The following is an 18,262-nucleotide window of genomic DNA, read 5'->3' as shown; positions in this document are numbered from 1 at the left end:
CCCCGCACTCCGCGGTCGTCCCCCGCCCGCGCGGTACAGCTGGGCCAGTGACGCGGGAGCTGCTGCCGCCGCCACTGCCGCCGCCGCCACCGCGTTCCATTCTCCTAAGCCGGCGACAGCGTCGCCCCCAGCCTCCTACTGCCTCCTCCCGCAGCGCGGGCCAGCGCCAGCCAGACAAGGCACGCAGGGCCTCGCCTAGACCCGAGAGGGTTGCGGGAGCGCGCAGGCGGCGGAGCGGATCCCGGCGCCGCGGAAGCTTCGAGCGCCCCCCTCGCGGAGGTCGCGGTGCCGTTCCCCGGGTGAGTTGTCACTGCGGCCCGGGGGCGGCGGGGCCNCGGTCTCCGGCTGCGACCTGGTGGCCGGGACCCGGGCGCGCCGCCTGGCCTCGCCGGGCGTGGGGGTCGCGCTCCCTGCCCGGGAGTCAGGGCGGAGACCACACTTGGCGGGTCGCGGGAGAGAAGGTAGGCGGAGGCCCCCTTTCTTACTACTATTATTTCTCCCTCGGGCCGACCAAAGCCGCCGGTCCTGCGCCGGGCAGGGTTGGCTGGGCGACGGTGGATTTCCTGAGGAAATGTTGGAACCCGTGTGTGGGAGCGTCGGAGCCTTCTGGAGCCTCCGCGCCTCGTCTGGTCTTTAATCTCAAAAACTTTACTTATTATCCGGGCCGAGACTCCCCGAAACCACTTCCTGTTTATATATGTAGACTTTCTTTTTCACTCCAGGCTTTTAGGGACTCCAAATATTAGTGGAGGTCTGACTCCCCCGCAGGGTTTCGCTGTGGGGCCGCCGAATTGGAAAGTTACCTGTAACGAGATTAGCAGGGGGTGGGGTGGGACCGTCCGTCTCAGGAGGGAAGAGGAGTCAAAATCAAGGCTTTGGCTGGTTAGGGGGAAGTTCATGTCTTGGCCACGAGGCCTGATACTGCTGTTCCCACAGAATGTACTCTGTGGCCGGCGGCTCGCTGGGTTTTGTTGCTCTTGCTAACTGGGCTGGTGCGAGCTCTGTACGGAGGTGCAGTAAAACTGCTCAGCTCAAGGCATTTACTCCCTTTCTAGATCTGCAGAAGTAGAGTAGGAAGTGTGGCTTTCCAGCCTTCGCAGGGGTAAATTCATTTCTTGCTCTTTTCATTCCTCTGGTTTAACATATACGTCTGAATGAATGATGCACATACCTTTTCTGTTTTGGGAATTCCACACCCAAATTGTCACCATCTAGTGGAGGCTAGTAGAGACATGTTCGTGGCATTGAGTTTTGAATTTTTGGGGCTTTGCGTTTTTAGCTAGATACATATTCAACCAGAAATGAACATTTTCACAGTTGGTTGTGTGGAGGAGCGGAAGTAGGTCTACCCCCCCCTGAGTAACAGAGGTATTTAATAAAACAACAATACCAGCAATAATGGGAACAGTTCTTGAGGACTGTGTGCTGAGCTTTGTACCAAGAGCTACTTTCTTGATCTCATTTAATAACAGACTTTTGTGGTAGGTATTGTTACTATTTTTTTAAATGCCTATTTATTTTTGAGAGAGAGAGAGGCAGAGCACAAGTATGGGAGGGGCACACAGGGAGACCCACAGAATCTGAGGCAGGCTCCAGGCTCTGAGCTGTCGGCACAGATCCCCACTTTGGGGCTCGAACTCATGAACCGTGAGATCATGACCCGAGCCGAAGTCGGACGCTTAACTGACTAAGCCACTCAGGCGCCCCTAGATATTGTTATTATTTCCTTTTTTTTTCTCAGTTGAAACCAAAGCCAAACAAATAACTTGCCCAGATTCATAAAAGTAGCTCATGGTAGAGCCCACACTTTAACTGCTAGATTATACTGTTAGCTTCTGATTTGCTTACCATTTGGTAAAATTGAAAATGGAGTACTTCTAGAACTTTTTCGGAGCACTACTTCTTCAGGCTCTTTGTCAGATCAGGAGCATCCTTAACTCTCCCAGGGACACATTTATGGTTTGTGCACAATAATCATTTGCTTATTCATCCTTCCGCTCAGTATCCATGAGAATCCAGCCATGTCCTCCTGGAGTTCACGATCTTTGTGTATTTTGATTTATGTTGTTAATTTTCATTGGCGACCATTTGCTGCTTAAGGAACTCCTGTCCTGTAAGTTAAGTTAGAGGACGCTCCTGGTCTGAAGCCTGTGGACTTCCTATCCGCAGAGTGACTTTTTGGATACTGTAGTAGACGTGGCATATGAAACAAATCCTCACCTATAAGCTGAGCTGGGGGAGGGTGCAGGTCCCTGGGTGCTCAGAGTAGGGCTGTCCTCCCCGTCCCCCCGAAATGTTTAAACCCTGAGAGCAAACCCAGTGTCAGATGGCAGCATTCACCTTATTTGCTGAGGCCTGCCTTCTCAAAGCCCAGAATTCAGGCAACAGAAAGAAGCAGAAAGACAGAATGAGGTGGTAAAGATGCAGGCAGGCACGAGGAAGAGACCTCGGCACTTGCCTGGTTTCCTGGCGGGCCTCCCGACGTGTGGTGACTGAACTTGTGCTCTTATGTAATGGTGCGTCTCCTGGCAGGGGATTTCCTCCTTCACTGTTGCTGGGGCAGCAAGTTCTGCAGCCACCCTCCGGCTCCCTACACACATAGGCTCTTTCCGAAGGTAGTAGTTGACCTGGCTTCTTAAGAGTAAGAACTTATTTCAGGTTTATTGCTACTAAGCATGAGTTCTCTCCCTCTGTGCTTTTCCATCTCCCAGATAAAAACTTGCCTTATGCTTTAAATCTTTCCTGTGCTTTTTCCATGTCTTTCGCTGTGTTGACAACCAGGTAACTACGGCTACAGTTGACTCTTAGAGAACACGGGTTAGGGGCACCGACCCCTATGCAGTCGAAAGTCTCTGTATAACTTTTGACCCCGCAAACTTTGCTCAGAGCCTGCTGTTGACAGGAAGCCTTACTGATGGCATAAACTGTTGATGAGCGCCTGTCTGGTATGTTACACGTGTTACGTGGTGCATTAGTACAATAGCTGGGGAAAAACGTTATTAAGAAAATTACAAGAAAGAAAATACATTACGATACTGTACCACACAAAATCTCTCTGGAAGTGGACCCACACAGTTCAAACCTGTGCTGTTCAAGCCTCCGCTGTACTGGTGTCTGTCTCTGGGCTTGGAGAATTACAGTATCTTTAAAAAAATTAGAGTCACTTAATCTAACTTATTGCTGTCCTAAAACCGGTGCAGCTGTGAATCTTTAGCAGAACTGCTTGCGGGTGGAGAAGGAAGGGGGGGAGGTGCAGAAGTGCTGTTTTTCCCCTCTAGTTCATGTACCGAGTAGCACCCACCGGGAAGCCTGAATGTCCGCAGACCCAGTGGTGGTGGTTGTGTAATTGCCATGCGGGAAGCATTTTACTGAGCTCCTGAAGTGACTTGTGGTCTCCCAGTTGAAGCTGACCAGTAGGATTCATTTTCCCTTTTCTGTCTTCTTGGACAGTTAGGGAAGTCTTGTTTCGGGGCGTTCTCTTAAGCAGTAGGAGGAAGAAGAAATAGAGGAGAAAGAACAAATAATTGAAAGCAGACTTGAGTGTTGAGGATTAGGACTGTTTGGTTAAGGGTAAGCATTAGGACAAATACATATGTGGTAATAGACAGTCTCACCTGGTTTCTCCTCCAGAGGGCTCCAGCCTAGGGGCTGCCCACATATCCCACTGTAGTGAGGGTTCGTTTAGTGGAATGGTTTTTAAAAAATTAATGTTCTTTTTAAAAATTTTTATTTATTTATTTTGAGGGAGAGAGTGCGCGGGGAGTGGAGGGACAGAGAGAATTAGGAGCAGGTTCCACACTGTTGTCACGAAGCCTGACGACAGGCTCGCTCTCACGGATGCAAGCTCATGACCTGAGCCGAAATCAAGAGTCAGATGCTTAACCGACTGAGCCACCCAGGCGCCCCTAAAAAATTAATACTCTTAAGGCATGGTGCCACATTACAGGAAAGTTGGAAACTAGAGCAGTGAAAAATAATGGCTGCAGTGTGGGAGGGCTGTTTTCATACCGGTAGAAGGAAAGGATGCAAATTGAGGTAGGGGCTGGGGGTTTTGTGATGGGTATTTATTTGAAGCTGCTAACAGCTGTGAATTTGAGACCAACGAAGCAATTTCAGGATGGCACAGCGGTGGGGTGACTGTCCTTGAGCATCTGAGATCTGATCCCTCCCACTCTGGCTCGGATTCAAGGCAACAGCCATTGTTCCCTTGGATGCTTGTAAGTTCGTGTCTCTGTGTAAAACCTTTATTTGAAAAAGTAGAGGTGTACCTGGGGAATGAGGTACTTCTTATAAGGGGTAGATTTTAGCAGTAAAACCCGTCAGACACCTGTGGACGTGTCCTTTTTTTTTGTGCTCATGTGTGTCTGTGATGGTGTCCTTTTTCTTTCCCTTTTAGTCCTTTGGCCTAGAAACCAGCAGGGTTTCCCTGTTTGCTCTCTCATCCTCTGATTCTTGCCTGAGTGTGGAAGTCTCCACTCTGCTGGTAGACCTCCAGTGGTGCTGATCTGGGTCACTTTGGCTGTGAATGGCCACCTGTGCTTCTGTCAGGGCTTGGGGACACTTGAATCTCTGTGAAGGTACTGGTTACAGCAGCAGTAGAGAAGGTAGCAGCTGCAGTGAGAAGTGGACGGGCCTCCCAGGCGGCTCTGCTCTTGCCTGGGATGCATTCTCCTTCCGGGGCCCTTATGTCTCACAAGAGGGAAACAGCACCCTTGTAGCCGCTGAAGGCTGCGCGCCAGGAATCCATGCAGTACTCTCGAAACAGGGTATTATTGAAGCATTTTTCTCAAGCAGAAACAGATGTAGTTCCCTGTTACTGTCGCCAGTGTTAGTAGATCCTTAAAATTACTTGAGAGCTGTGTGCCCTTAAATGTACTCTCCCCTCCTTGTACTCCCCCTCCCACACACATGTACAAGTGTACAAACTTTCTTGTTTGTTTTGTTTTGGGTACAGTCCTGTTGCCTGATTTGGGGAAAGTTAGCCTGGGTTCCTGAAGACAGTAATAGGTTCTCAGGGGTTTGCAGACAGCAGAGTTGGTGACTGACAGTTCTTTGTTACTCAGAAGAGGATCTTTTGTGGTGAAAAATTCAGTGACTCAGGATTCTTTTCTCCTGTAGCTGGAGATTGGACATAAAAACCTCAGAGAAGAGATATAAATAGGGGCTCTTTCCCAACCTCCGCTTTCTTACCATCCTTTCCTAAGGACGGGGAAAGTTTAATCTTTCCAAATCCAACCTCCTGCCAGCATTGACTTGCCTTCACCCACAGAAGTTTGAGATCAGAGCATGGAGTTGGCCTATGTCTAGACTTTCTCTGCTAGGTTTTTGGCCAGACTAGGCTTGGGCTACTGACAAAGCCAGTAAAATGAAACTGGCTTCTGGGAATGGGATAGGACTGTTTATCCCGTTCTTCCTTCTTTGGGCTGTTCTCTCTCTCTCTTTTTTAAAATGTTTTATTTATTTCTGAGAGAGAGCATGAGCAGGGGAGGGTCAGAGACAGAGGGAGATACAGAATCTGAAGCAGGCTCCAGGCTCTGAGCTGTCAGCACAGAGCCCGACGCGGGGCTCGAACCCACGAACCATGACCAGAGTGGAAGTTGGCTGCCCAACCCACTGAGCCACCCAGGCGCCCCTGGGCTGTTCTCAATAGATCTCAATAAACTAAGTGGGTGGAAGTTTTTAAAAAGGGAACTTGAAAAAGAGAACAAGGTGATTTTGCTTATTTTGCATTTTAAGTGGTAGCCTAGGCAAACTGTCAGGGAGAAGACTAGGGCTACTTTAGTTTTTAAATTTTGTTAATACACTGGGATAAGATTACCGAAAGCTTGGAAAATAGAGGAGGAGAAAAAAATCACTGTGATTCTACCATCCTACCACAAACATCATTTTCATCCATCATACTTTTTCTTTCAGTTGGGAATCCTGGTACATTTAATTTTGAGTTCTGTTTTTTCCATTTAGCATTATATAATAAATATTTTTCTGTAATGACATACAGTCTTTATTTTTAATGGCTTTATAATATTGCATCACATAGCTCAGCTATAATTTAAATAGCCTCTCATTGGGGCACCTGGGTGGCTCAGTTGGTTAAGTGATTTACTCTTGATTTCAGCTCAGGTCATGATCTCAGGTTCATGAGATCAAGAACTGAGTCTGCTTGGGATTCTGTCTTTCCCTCTCACTCAAAGTAAATAAATAGGGGGATCTGGATGGCTCAGTTGATTAAACATCCACCTTCAGCTCAGGTCATGATCTCAGCCATTCACGAGTTTGAGCCACCTATTGGGCTCCCTGCTGTCAGTGTGGAGCCTGTTTCAGATCCTCTGTCCCCCTCTGTCCGCCCCACCCCACCCCCACTTACACATGTGAGCTCTCTCTCAAAAATAAATAAACTTGAAAAAAATAAACATTAAAAAAATAGCCTTTCATATACCTAGATTATTTTTTTCTTTTTGTTTTTAAATATTTATTTGTTTTGAGAGAGAGCATGCTCATGCGTGCATGCATGGGCAGATGTTGGTGGGGCCAGGTGCAGAGAGAGAGGAAGAGAGAATCCCAGGCAGGCTCGGTGCTGTCAGCTCAGAGCTGACTCCAGGGCTTAGTCTCCAGAACCGGGAGATCATGATGTGAGCTGAAATCCAGAGTCGGATGTTTAACCACCTGAGCCACCCAGATGCCCCTATCTAGATTATTTCTAAGATTTGCTCAAGGAGATTTTTTTTTCAGAGGGGTCATTTCATTTGTCATAATTTTTAAAAACAGCATTATTGAGACATAATTTATATATCATAATATTCACTCATTTAAAGCGTATAATCAGGTAGATTTTAATATATTTACAGAGTTGTACAACTGTCATATTTTAATTTTAGAACATTTAAAAAATTTTTTGTTGTTTGTTCATTTTTGAGAGAGAGAGAGCGTGCACAAGTAGGGCAGGGGCAGAGAGAGAAAGGGAGAAATAGATTCTTTATAATTTAAAAAAAATTTTTTTTTTTCAGAGAAAGAGAGGCAGCATGAGCAGGGGAGGGTCAGAGAGAGAGGAAGACACAGAATCCAAAGCAGGCTCCATGCCCCAATCTGTCTGCGCAGAGCCCGACGCGGGGCTCAAACCCACGAACCATGAGATCATGACCTAAGCTGAAGTCGGACACTTAACCGACTGAGCCACCCAGGCGCCCCTAATTTTAGAACATTTTTATCACCCTGAAAAGAAACTCCCTTAGTGGTCACTCCCAGCTCCTCACAATCCCTGTAGCCTATGGGCCACCACTGATCTCTTTCTCGCTATAGTTTACCCGTTTGGACATTTCACATAAACAATGTGTAATAGGCTTCTTTCACTTAGCATACTGTTGTTGAGTTTTATTCATATTTTAGCATATATCAGTACTTTATTGATAAGTAGTCTGTTGCATAGATATATCACATTTTGTTTATCCATTCATCAGCAATGTAATGGACATGTGGATTGTTTCTGTTTTTTGGTTATTATAAATAATGTTGCTGTGAACACCCATGTATAAAGTTTTGTGTAGGCATTTTATTTTATTTTTTAAAACATTTGATTGGGGGGCCACCTGTGTGGCTCAGTCAGTTGAGCGTCTGACTTTGGCTCAGGTCATGATCTCACAGTTCATGGGTTCGAGCCCCATGTTGTGCTCTGTGGGGATAGCTCAGAGCCTGGAGCCTGCTTCAGATTCTGTGACTCCCTCTCTCTCTGCCCCTCCCCCACTCATGCTGTGTTTCTTTCTGTCTCAATAATAAACAAACATTTAAAAAAATAAAATAAAAGATTTGATTGGGGGCGCCTGCGTGGCTCAGTTGGTTGAGTGTCTGATTTCAGCTCAGGCCATGATCTCACCGGTCATGGGTTGGAGCCCCACATCAGGCTCTGTGCTTATGGCTCAGAGCCTGGAGCCTGCTTCGGATTCTGTGTCTTTCCCTCTCTCTGCCCCTCCCATGCTCATGCTCTGTCTCTCGATTATAAATAAATGTTAAAAAAGAAAAAAGATTTGATTGATTTATTTTTAAAGTAATCTCTGTGCCCATGTGGGACTCAGACTTACAACCCTGAGATCAAGAGTCGCATGCTCTACTGACTGAGCCAGCCAGGTGCCCCCTCTTAGGGATGTATTTTTAAAGCTGCATCCATATTTCTATTTCAGAGTTAACATTTTACTTGGTTATATAGTTTGGGGGAAAACAGTCTTATAGCAGAACTTTGGTCCTGTGTTGTTGAGGATATTGCCCTGAATTAAGAAAAGATGCTACTAAGAAAATGAAGGGAAGAATTATGTGTGTAAGAATATAATAGTATTGGGGCGCCTGGGTGGCTTAGTCAGTTAAGCGTCCAACTTTCGCTTAGGTCATGATCTCGTGGTTCGTGGGTTCGAGCCCCGCATTGGGCTCTGTGCTGACTGCCAGCTCGGAGCCTGGAGCCTGTTTCAGAGTCTGTGTCTCCCTCTCTCTCTGACCCTCCCCTGCTCACGCTGTGTCTCTCTCTCTCTCCTAGAAATAAATTTAAAAAAATTAAAAAAAACAAAAAAGAATATAATAGTATTGTTTCCAGGGGCACTTGGGTGGCTCAGTCCGTTAAGCTTCGACTCTTGGCTTCAGCTCAGGTCATGATCTCAAGGTTTGTGGGTCTGAGCCCCACATTGGGCTCTGTGCTGGCAGCACAGAGCCTGCTTGGGATTCTCCCTCTCTGTCTCCCCCTCTCCCCCCCGTGCCCTCCCCTGTTCACTCTCTCTGTCTCTATCAAAATAAATAAGTTAAAAAAAAGTTTTTAAAAATAGCATTGTTTCCAAATCTTCAGTGCAGAACTTTAAACAGTAGTGAGAGTTTACAGATGCAGTAGTGCCTAAATTCAGTGCACGTGTACTGCTGCTTTAAAAAAAAAAAAAAAGATTTTCAGTGTGAAGTCTCAGTTCTAAATTGCATCATTGTGTTTTATGGAGTGAACTTTACCATGAACCCCACAGAGCCTTCCTTATCAAATGTAATTTATAGTTCTCAGAAGCTTTTCCTTTCCTTATGAAACATTCCATGCCAGGGTTGTGTGTACCTGCCTAGAGGCTTCTGGTAGGCTGGAATGGAAGGCCAACCATCAAGGTAAGGGGGAGGGAGAGGGACTGTGAGTGTGGTTTAAATATAGGTCTGAGATAGACTGCTCTTTAGAACAGCTCTTACAGGCTCTTTGTGGCGGACCTTGGTTGCACCTGAGGTTAAAAATATAGCTCATGCCAGACACAGAGAGGAACAGATGGTACTGCTGGGAGTGCCATTTCCTCCACAGGACCTACCCCTAGGTGGTTTCACACCATTCCAGCCATATAACTGAAATAATGCCATGCCTCCTTTCGCCCTTGTCTTAATTGGAACTACTAGCATTCATGATCAGTAGCTGTTCCAGCATTCTTTACACCTAGTTCACTACCAGAAACTCTTGAAAGTGTATGTGTGCAGGCCACTTACTTTTTTTTAAATCAGAAGATCAGGATGCTTCCACCTCAGAGAAATGTGGGGCACAGGGCACATGCCCTTTGTCCAGTAAGCCAGACAAAAAGTAGGAACTTGAATTATCTTCTCTTGGACCTGTATTAGTTTCTTGTACCTGGAGCCAAGCCCAAGGATCTGTCCTTCTAGAAAGTTCCTGTGTGTGTATGTGTATAAATCTGAATGTATGCAGCCATAACTTCCCTGCCACAGTTTTAGAATTTTAGAGTGTACTCTACCTGGTAATGTGCATTCTGTTCCCAAGTCCTTGGGATGGGGTAGGGTAAGACAGAATTCTTAACTGAATATTCAAATTCTTGAATATAGTTTCCAGATACTATCAAAACTTCTTGCAAAGCAAACCAAGTATGTGATGAGAGAGACTCTAGGTCCGGTAGATGCTAGAGTTGAAGGATGGGACTTTGGGGATGGTCTCTTCCTACCTCCTCACTTTGTGGAAAGGAAGAATGGGAAATGGATGCTCGGCGCTGACTCCTCTGAGTGGTGACGGTGCTAGGGGAGAACCCAGGACTCCTGGTCCCTAGTCTAGTGCTCTTTCTGCCCCTGTACCATCAACTTCTCTCTCCTCTGGGCTTGTCTCAGGAAAGGGCATTGGAGCCCAGGAAAGTGTAGGATTCAAACTGTTAGGATTCATGTCCTTTTTTGATTGTGGTTTTGAATCTGATAGTGAAATTACAAAGAGGAATGAGTCCTTAAGTCCACTTCTGAGGAAGAAAATGGGCATTGTTGTGCTTAGGTTGGTCCTGCTTAACTATTTATCTCTGTATTGTGCTTCCTTGTAATTAACAAAATACCACTTGCTTTAGGCCAATGGGATGTGTTCTTTGAGTCATTTTCCCCTTTGAGTCCCTCTTGCCCATGTGGGACAGTGGCAGGTGCTGGCGGCATCCTGGGTGTGGTAGGACTTCCTGATAATTGGGAACATGCTGTCTGGGAGCACTGATGCTCTCTGCCCTCACCCCATTAGCAATCCAGAACCCTTCATAACTGTGATTCTGATTGCAGTGTGAGCACATATCTCTAACTGTGTTTCTAATCGGTCCGGAAGGAGCCAGGCCTCTTAGGCTGAGGTCACATATATGCTAGCTTTCTCCACCCTGGAAAGCCGGTGAGTAGTTTTTTTTTTTTGGAAAAAAAATTTTTAAACATTTTTATTTATTTTTGAGAGACAGAGCGTGAGTGTGGGAGGGGCAGAAAGGGAGGGAGACACAGAATCCCTAGCAGGCTCTAGGCTCTGAGCTGCCGATGCAGAGCGGATGTAGTCATCAAACTCATGAACCGTGAGATCATGACCTGCGCCAAAGTCGGCACTTACCCAAACTTAACCAAACTGATCCACCACCCGGGTGCCCAGTGATGAGCAGTTTCCCGCTCAGTGGGTGCTGCTTTTTCAGTTGGCCCACTCAAGACATTTCTAGAGAATTAACAAATGGTATGTTAGCTGATGCACACCTTTATCAGTCCTTTATTCTAATCTACCTGTGAAATAGAAACTGTACTGTGGGAAGGCCATCTACCTCCTCGTTTCAGTTCTGTGGGGAATTTGCTTATTACACAGTGGGATGGCAAGAAAAACAGGCTCTGGGTTTCATACGAGTTCACTGGTCCATCTCTTTTTCCTTTTACATCCACCTCCAAGTCATAATAATCTGTAAACTGATAATCTGGTTGGGCTGTGATGTCAGGCTGGTGGGAGTTAGGTAGGTGGTTGGTGCAGAAACCAAAAGGAAGTAAGTCTAGTTATTTGTTTGGTAAGTATTTAGTGAATGCCTGTGGTTAGTGTTAGGTATACAGTTTTAAACAAAGAACAAAATGGACACAGTTCTTGCCTTCATGGCCTTAACAGTCCTGGAGAATACCCACTGGTTATTTAACCTGAAGTAGCATTGGAGGAATCTGTTGTGTAGACTTTCAATTTGATACTGTGAAGGAGTCACACTGACTTTTTCAATAACCTCCTCCTGTCCAGCAGTCACCCTGAAAGAGAGGTAGGCTTGAAAAATATCCTTGGAGAATCCTCTGGCATTCCAGGCAAGAAAGCAAACTGCCTTTCCCTGCAGAGTAAGCTAGGGTAAGCTAGAGTTTGGTCTGCTGTAAGAATTCTTGTTTACAGGCTTTGTTTAATCAGTTTTTATTGTGCAAATTTTTTCTGATCCTGAAATATGTTTTGTAAATGTACTTTTTTTTTTTTAAATGTTTATTTGTGATAGAGCACAAGCAGAGGAGGGACAGAGAGAGGGGGACAGAGGATCCGAAGTGGGCTCTGTGCTGACAGCAGCGAGCCTGATGCAGGGCTTGTACTGACAAACTGGGAAATCATGACCTGAGCTGAAGTTGGGTGCTTTTTTTTTTTTTTTTTTTTAAGAGAGAAAAGCGGGTATAGATTCTACAGTGAGAAATTGGAAGAAGGGAAATAGGATCAATAGTTTGAATTCCTTAGGGAATCTTTTTTTCTCTCAGCTCCCATCAGCCTCAATTTTAGATGTAAATGTTGACTTGTGGTATCTCTTTTCTTGATCTGTCTGTGGCTTTATACCCTGCTGGGGCAGTAAAGGACTTAATACAATACTGGCACAAATAAAACTCGCAATAAGCACACGTCCTGTATATATTTTACGTCTATGGGTCTCTCTGTTGGCCCAGGTTTCAGGCTGAGATTGGGAGGGACCTGAGGTCATTGATGGTCTTGTCCACTTTGTACTCAGCTCTGAATTACTTGGTTGATAAGTGATTGACCAGGTTGAGAGGATTAAAGTCCAAAAAGGATCAGAGAGCAAGGCGACTTTGAGGCCAAGAGCCCTGATGACAAGGAGTGAAAGAATGGTATTACTGATGAAATTCTAGAAAGAGACATTTGGAGGGGGACCTGATTTGAGTGAAAAATAAATATAAACAAGATGATAAAAAGCGGTTAACATTCACCAACTTTACTCTGGTAGTAGGAAAAGACGACTGCTCAGAAACCATGGAGGTGGGAGGAGGTGAAGGAAGAAGACTGGAGGTTTTCCCCAATGTTTTAGCATGGCCAATGAAAACCAAACTATAGGACCCTTTAAGAATTTGGATCCAAGGGGCACTTGAGTGGCTCAGTTGGTTGAGCAACTTGATTTCAGCTCAGGTCATGATCTCATGGTTCGTGAGATCAAGTCTGGAGTTGGGCTCTGCACTGATGGGGGAGCCTGCTTAAGATTCTTTTCTCCCTCTGCCCCTCCTTGCCTCAAAATACATAACACTTAAACCTTTAAAGAAAAAAAAAAAGAATTTGGATCCAAACCAGAATTACCCTAATTTTTAGGCATAGGTCTTTATTTCTAGAACTCTGTGTCTTTCAAAAGCCTCAGGCAGCATTAGTCATGCCCTAAATCCAACCTACAAGTGTATATCTACAGTTTGGCCTTATTTACTTAATGTATTTTTAGCATCCACTGTGAATCCTATTACAGTCAAGGAAGAAGTTAGTAGTGGGATACCTTGTTTCTGTTTGTTCTCCAGGACTGAGCTCTTTTTTTGGGGTGGAGGGGTGTTCTATTACTTCTGGAATTGTAGTAACATGTATGGATCATCTCCTTTGAAGGTCTGTGCATGCTTTTGAAAAATCACGTTTCTGGGACACCTGGGTGGCTCATTTGGTTAAGTGTCCAACTTAGGCTTAGGTCATGATCTTGTGGTTTGTGAGTTGGAAACCCACATCCGGCTCTCTGCTGTTAGTCCAGAGCCTGCTTCAGATCCTCTGTCTCCCTCTCTCTCTGCTCCTCCCCTGCTCGTGCATTCTCTGTCTCTCAAAAATAAGTAAACCTTTCTTAAAAAGTGTAATATACTCTAAAAAAGAGAAAAATCCTATCTTTGAAAGAAGGGTTGCTCTCTACAAATGCTAACTGCTTTTCTTGGATCTATGTGAACAACAACAGATTTTCAGAGCCTTTGGTGTTCCTAGAACTTTTCTGTGAGTAGCAACAAGGTAGGTATTTTTCAAGCAGTGCATCAGAATTTATTTATTAGTTGAATAAGTATTTCTTGAAAGCTCTTCCCCATTTAATCATCTCTGCATAGGGTTTCTTTTTTTTTTTTTAATGTTTATTTATTTTTTTAATTTTTTTAAAAAAAATTTAATGGTTTATTTATTTTTGAGAGGGAGATAGAGACAGCATGAGCAGGGGAGGGTCAGAGAGAGAGGGAGACACAGAATCTGAAACAGGCTCCAGGTTCTGAGCTAGCTGTCAGCACAGAGCCCGACACTGGGCTTGAACCCACGAACCGTGAGATCATGACCTGAGCCGAAGTCCGACGCTTAACTGACTGAGCCACCCAGGCGCCCTGAGTTTATTTTTGAGAGAAGAGACAGAGCACGAGCTGGGGAGGGGCAGAGAGAGAGAGGGTGACACAGAATCCGAAGCAAGCAGGCTCCAGGCTCTGAGCTGTCAGCACAGAGGCAGACATGGGGCTCGAACCCACAGTGAGATGATGGCCTGAACTGAAGTTGGGTATTTTACTGAGCCACTCAGACATCCCTCCCCTCCCCTCCCCTGCCCTTCCCTCCTCACAGAGATTCTTTGTAGCACATAGCCTAACAGATGTTTTGTATTGTTTCTCTAGTAGTTTGGTTTGTCTTTTCTACTCAGATTTTAAGCCCCTGGAGGATGGAAGTGCTGGGTTAAGTCTCCTCTGTGTTCACTACATAGGCTGGGCATCCATATTAGTAGCAATAAAAATGTTTTCATTTTATAAAATGCTTTTACATAAGATGCCATATAATACTGTGAGGAAGATTTTAGTCCCACTTTACAAATGGGAAAGCCAAGGCCTTTGGTCACCAGTAGACATTTAGCATCCACTGTACTTGTAATCAGTGACACTGAGTCACCTGGAGGCTCAACCGAATCAAACCTTGGTACTTGATGCTGGGAAAAGGAAGCCTCCTGGAATTGCAGACTCCATAAACTTTAACTTGCTCATGGAAACCGAAATAACATCCCCCTTCCTTTTCCCCTACTCAGTCTCAGCATAGGCACTCTCAGGGTCAGTACATCAGTATGGTTTTCTGTACTGATGGGACAAAAATGTGGAAGTGTGTAAAATTTGGAAGGCAGCTTTCATCTCCTGACTAAGGAAAAGTATTTTCGTATTGGCCAAGGGACTTTTATTTTTATTTTTGGAGGAGGGGGGAGTCCGTAGAGTTAAAGCCCTGGTATCTAGAAATCCATGCAGGTTTAGTGTTCTTAGAAGGGACAGTTGGGGGTAAGCCAGAGAAGAAATTCTGAGTTCTTTGGATTCTAAGGACTCTGTGATGGGGATTTTGAGCAGCTCTGTAAACACTTTCCAGAGGGGGACTGTCTTCGGCTGAGAACTCATGAGGGCCCCTGAAGGAACATCTTTCCTTTTTCTGCCGACAAGGGGACCGAGGGTCTCCTGTAGGTGAGGCTTGAAGCCCTCTTCCCCGCTGTCCTGCCCTTGTTTCCAGAGGCAGAGATGAGAGTGTGGGCGGTGAGGAGGTTGGACTTGGAGGTCCAGCTTCACCCATGACAGCTTGGATTTGGACAGACGGGAGGCAGCGCGCATGCTCCCGGGACAGGCTGGGCCTGGACAGCCCTGTGGTTTTTCCATCCAGGTGGGAGAGTGGAGGAGGAAGACTGGCTGTGGGCCAGGCATAGTCCCCCCTTCCTGTGGTGAATGAAAATGGACGATTGTTTTAAGAAGTGGGTACCGAGTGGGAGACAAGTAGAGGACAGAGGGCCTTGGACTCGGATTGACCCCACTTTCTCTCAACTCGGCCATTTTCCAGCTGTACCACCTTGAGCACGTTTAACCTCTCTGGTCCTCGTTTTCATCATTTACAGAATGGAGATGATATAATTAACACTACCCATCTCCAGAAGGGTAGCTGCCAAAATATTAATGATTACTTGCTGTGGGGAATTTTGGGGTGATGAATTTGGGGGTAACAGGAAAACTATGACTTGTTAAATTTTCTTTTTGTGTCATTCAAATTTTTGACTATTGGCACATGTAACTTAATTAAAAGTATCCCCTCATGGGATTATTTTTTTTCTCTTTTAAAATTTTTTTAATGTTTTTTATTCCTGAGAGAGACACAGCATGAGCAGGGGAGGGGCAGAGAGAGAGGGAGACACAGAATCTGAAACAGGCTGTCAGCACAGAGTCCAATGTGGGGCTTGAACCCACGAACCGCGAGATCATGACCTGAGCCGAAGTCGGACGCTTAACCAGCTGAGCCACCCAGGTGCCCCTCCCTTCCTGGGATTATTATGAAAATCAAATAAATTGGGGTATTTAAAATACCAGGTACAGTGCCTGACAACTAAAAAAATACACAAATGGCAGTTTATTTGGGGAAGAAGGGATAATAATTTGTGGTTGACCCTTTTATAGTGCTAAATTTTCCATCTGCCTTGTGTGGCTTTGGATAAGTCTTGTTGGTAAGTCCCAACTTCTTCAACTGAAAATGGAGATTTGCAGTAGTATCTACTACGTAGAGAGGGTGTGGGGGAGACCTATCAAGAGGTTAGCCTAGTGCTAGTAAAGGCATGAAGTTAGTGCTCAGTAAGTATTAACTGTTAGTGGCTATTATCCTCACAGCTATGCTGGAAGTGAGGTGGGAGATGTGCCCACCTCAGCGTTACAGAAAGGGAGGCAGAGTAATTTGGTGACTTGTCTTAAGTCCACATGTTGAGTTAGCAACAGAAAGGGCCTTGTCCATCAGTCACCCTCCTGCCGGAGTCCACGCTGCCAGCCTCACAGCCCTGAGTCTGCTCATCTCCTTCCTTCATCCTGGAAGGCCTGCCCAAGGATGGGCTCAGCCTCTCTAGGGGAGGACCTTACTCCATACCACTCTGGTACTGATGTGACTTCTCACCTGCTCCATAAATGCCTGCCTTGCCTGTCAGTGGGACTGACTGGTTAGGCTGAAATTATTAGACTTGGTGGGAAATAGGTTTTGAGGTCTTTAGCTTTGCTGCTGTGGGCTCCTGTTCTATGTATTCACACTTTGAGGAAACCCTTCTTCCCCCCAAAAACAAAGAAAACAAAACCCTGAGTGATTTCTGCCCAAAATTGTTTCCAGAAAGTGGGAGATGCTCATCCCCAGACGTAGGGGGTCAGAGCGGATGCCACCAGTGTCACCTTGGGTTTGTACAGTACACTTCTCACTCTGGCTTCTTTGGTTTTCTCTTCATCAGACTTCACAGTATTTGCCTTGCTTTCTTCCTAAAGGTCATGAAATACTTACCATCTGGTGAAAAATACAGGCAATGCGATGTCAAAAGTTTTATCAATCTAAATTTGCCTAGTAGACTGGAAGGAGTATGTGTATTTATACAGACTCTTGAACTTCATAGTTTTTTTGTTGTTTTCATGTGTGTCAAATGCACCTTTTTCCAAATTTGCATTTAGTGGTGGCTAGCAAACCTTGTGGTCTGTATTTCTTTGGAATACATACTTGCTGTAGGTATTGCATTCACGTTGTATAATTTCACAGCAGGGTCTGAAGGGCAATCACTTTTCAGTACTTAATACCAGTCAAGTCTCTGCACCTCTAGGTGAGTCTGCTCTGATTCCCAGACCCGTTTCTTTTCCTCATTTGTGGCTGGCTAAAGGCCTTCAGTGAAGTACATCAAAGTGCTTCCTGTGGCTTGGCAAAAGGAAGATCCTTGGAGGAGCTTAAAGACCTCATGGAAAGGACCCTCTAAATCTTAGCTAATCACAAAATGAGACTCTACAGTGGAGAAGCCACGCTACCAACCACTGTGTGAAAGCTCCTCTAAAATACAAGGTTTTCAGCTGTTTGTTATGTTTCTGTAGTATTTATCTGGTTTTTGAAGATAGACCCGTTTAAGTTAATTCTGGTTGATGCTTGGAAATGAGGGGGAACTTATGGCCACTTCAGAGTTATAGGAAGTGAGGCACAGAGTGATTTGATGACTTGTCATAAGGCCATATGTTGAGTTGACCAGTGTGATGCCTGGAAAATTTGGAGGACATACTCCCAAGATATAAAAGAACCAAGCTCTGGGTTTATTTCAGGCCTAATCATGAACTTGCAGGAGCAGCTTCCGAGCCCCGGGGAGAGAGGGATGGCATGCTGCCTTGGAGCTGTCATCTAGGATGCCACCTTTGGGGAACCATATTGTAGGCAATCTCTGGCCTATGTGAAGTCATGCTTGGGCCTTATCAGGAATGAACCAGATGGTGTTTCTAGTAAAACTAGCAGCTGTTCTTGCTGTCAGAATTAATTAAACATTTTTATATGTAATGTGGAATTATGGGAATCTATCTTTTGGGGTTTCAGTTGCATGTGGAGTTGCTGCCCTTACCTTATAGAGGCCTTTACTTACCCCATCCTTCTGACTAGAAGTGACCCTCAGCTCTGTGTCTTCCTTTCATCCCCTCTGGTTACTTTCTTCACCAGATGGGGCATCTGTGGTGGGGGGTGGGGTGGGGAGATGATAAGGTAACCAGTCCTCTCTCCAGTGTAATTTGAAGGTTGCTGGTAGGACCTTGTGCCTAGAATGTTCCTGCTACATAGATAACATTGGTGGCTAAAATGTTGATAATTTGAGTGACTTCTTTGGGTTAAGACATTTGGATCTAGCACACATGATACCTAGGAACAGTGACAGTCACTGAAGCCGGAAAAGGTTTTTTATTTCTGTCTTTTTTTTTTTTTCCCCCAGAAAAGAAAGAAGAAAAAGGTGGAGAGTGGGACAAGGCAGAAAAATGTGGGGAG

The 18,262-nt window shown here is 45.4% G+C and overlaps 1 protein-coding gene across 1 annotated transcript in view; it reads left to right on the top strand.

Moving 5' to 3' along the window:
* The first annotated feature begins 13 nt into the window (after nucleotides 1-13).
* SUSD6 (sushi domain containing 6) overlaps nucleotides 14-18,262 on the top strand; it is a 98,345-nt gene continuing 80,096 nt past the window's right edge. The window contains exon 1 of the mRNA XM_077767098.1: nucleotides 14-299. The gene's annotated coding sequence lies outside the window, so the exon portion shown is untranslated. The remainder of the gene's footprint in view (nucleotides 300-18,262) is intronic.

Source organism: Crocuta crocuta, unplaced genomic scaffold (genome assembly GCF_008692635.1).
Source record: "Crocuta crocuta isolate KB4526 unplaced genomic scaffold, BGI_CrCroc_1.0 scaffold55, whole genome shotgun sequence".
Lineage (NCBI taxonomy): Eukaryota > Metazoa > Chordata > Mammalia > Carnivora > Hyaenidae > Crocuta > Crocuta crocuta.
This window is presented reverse-complemented; position numbering and strand designations above follow the sequence as displayed.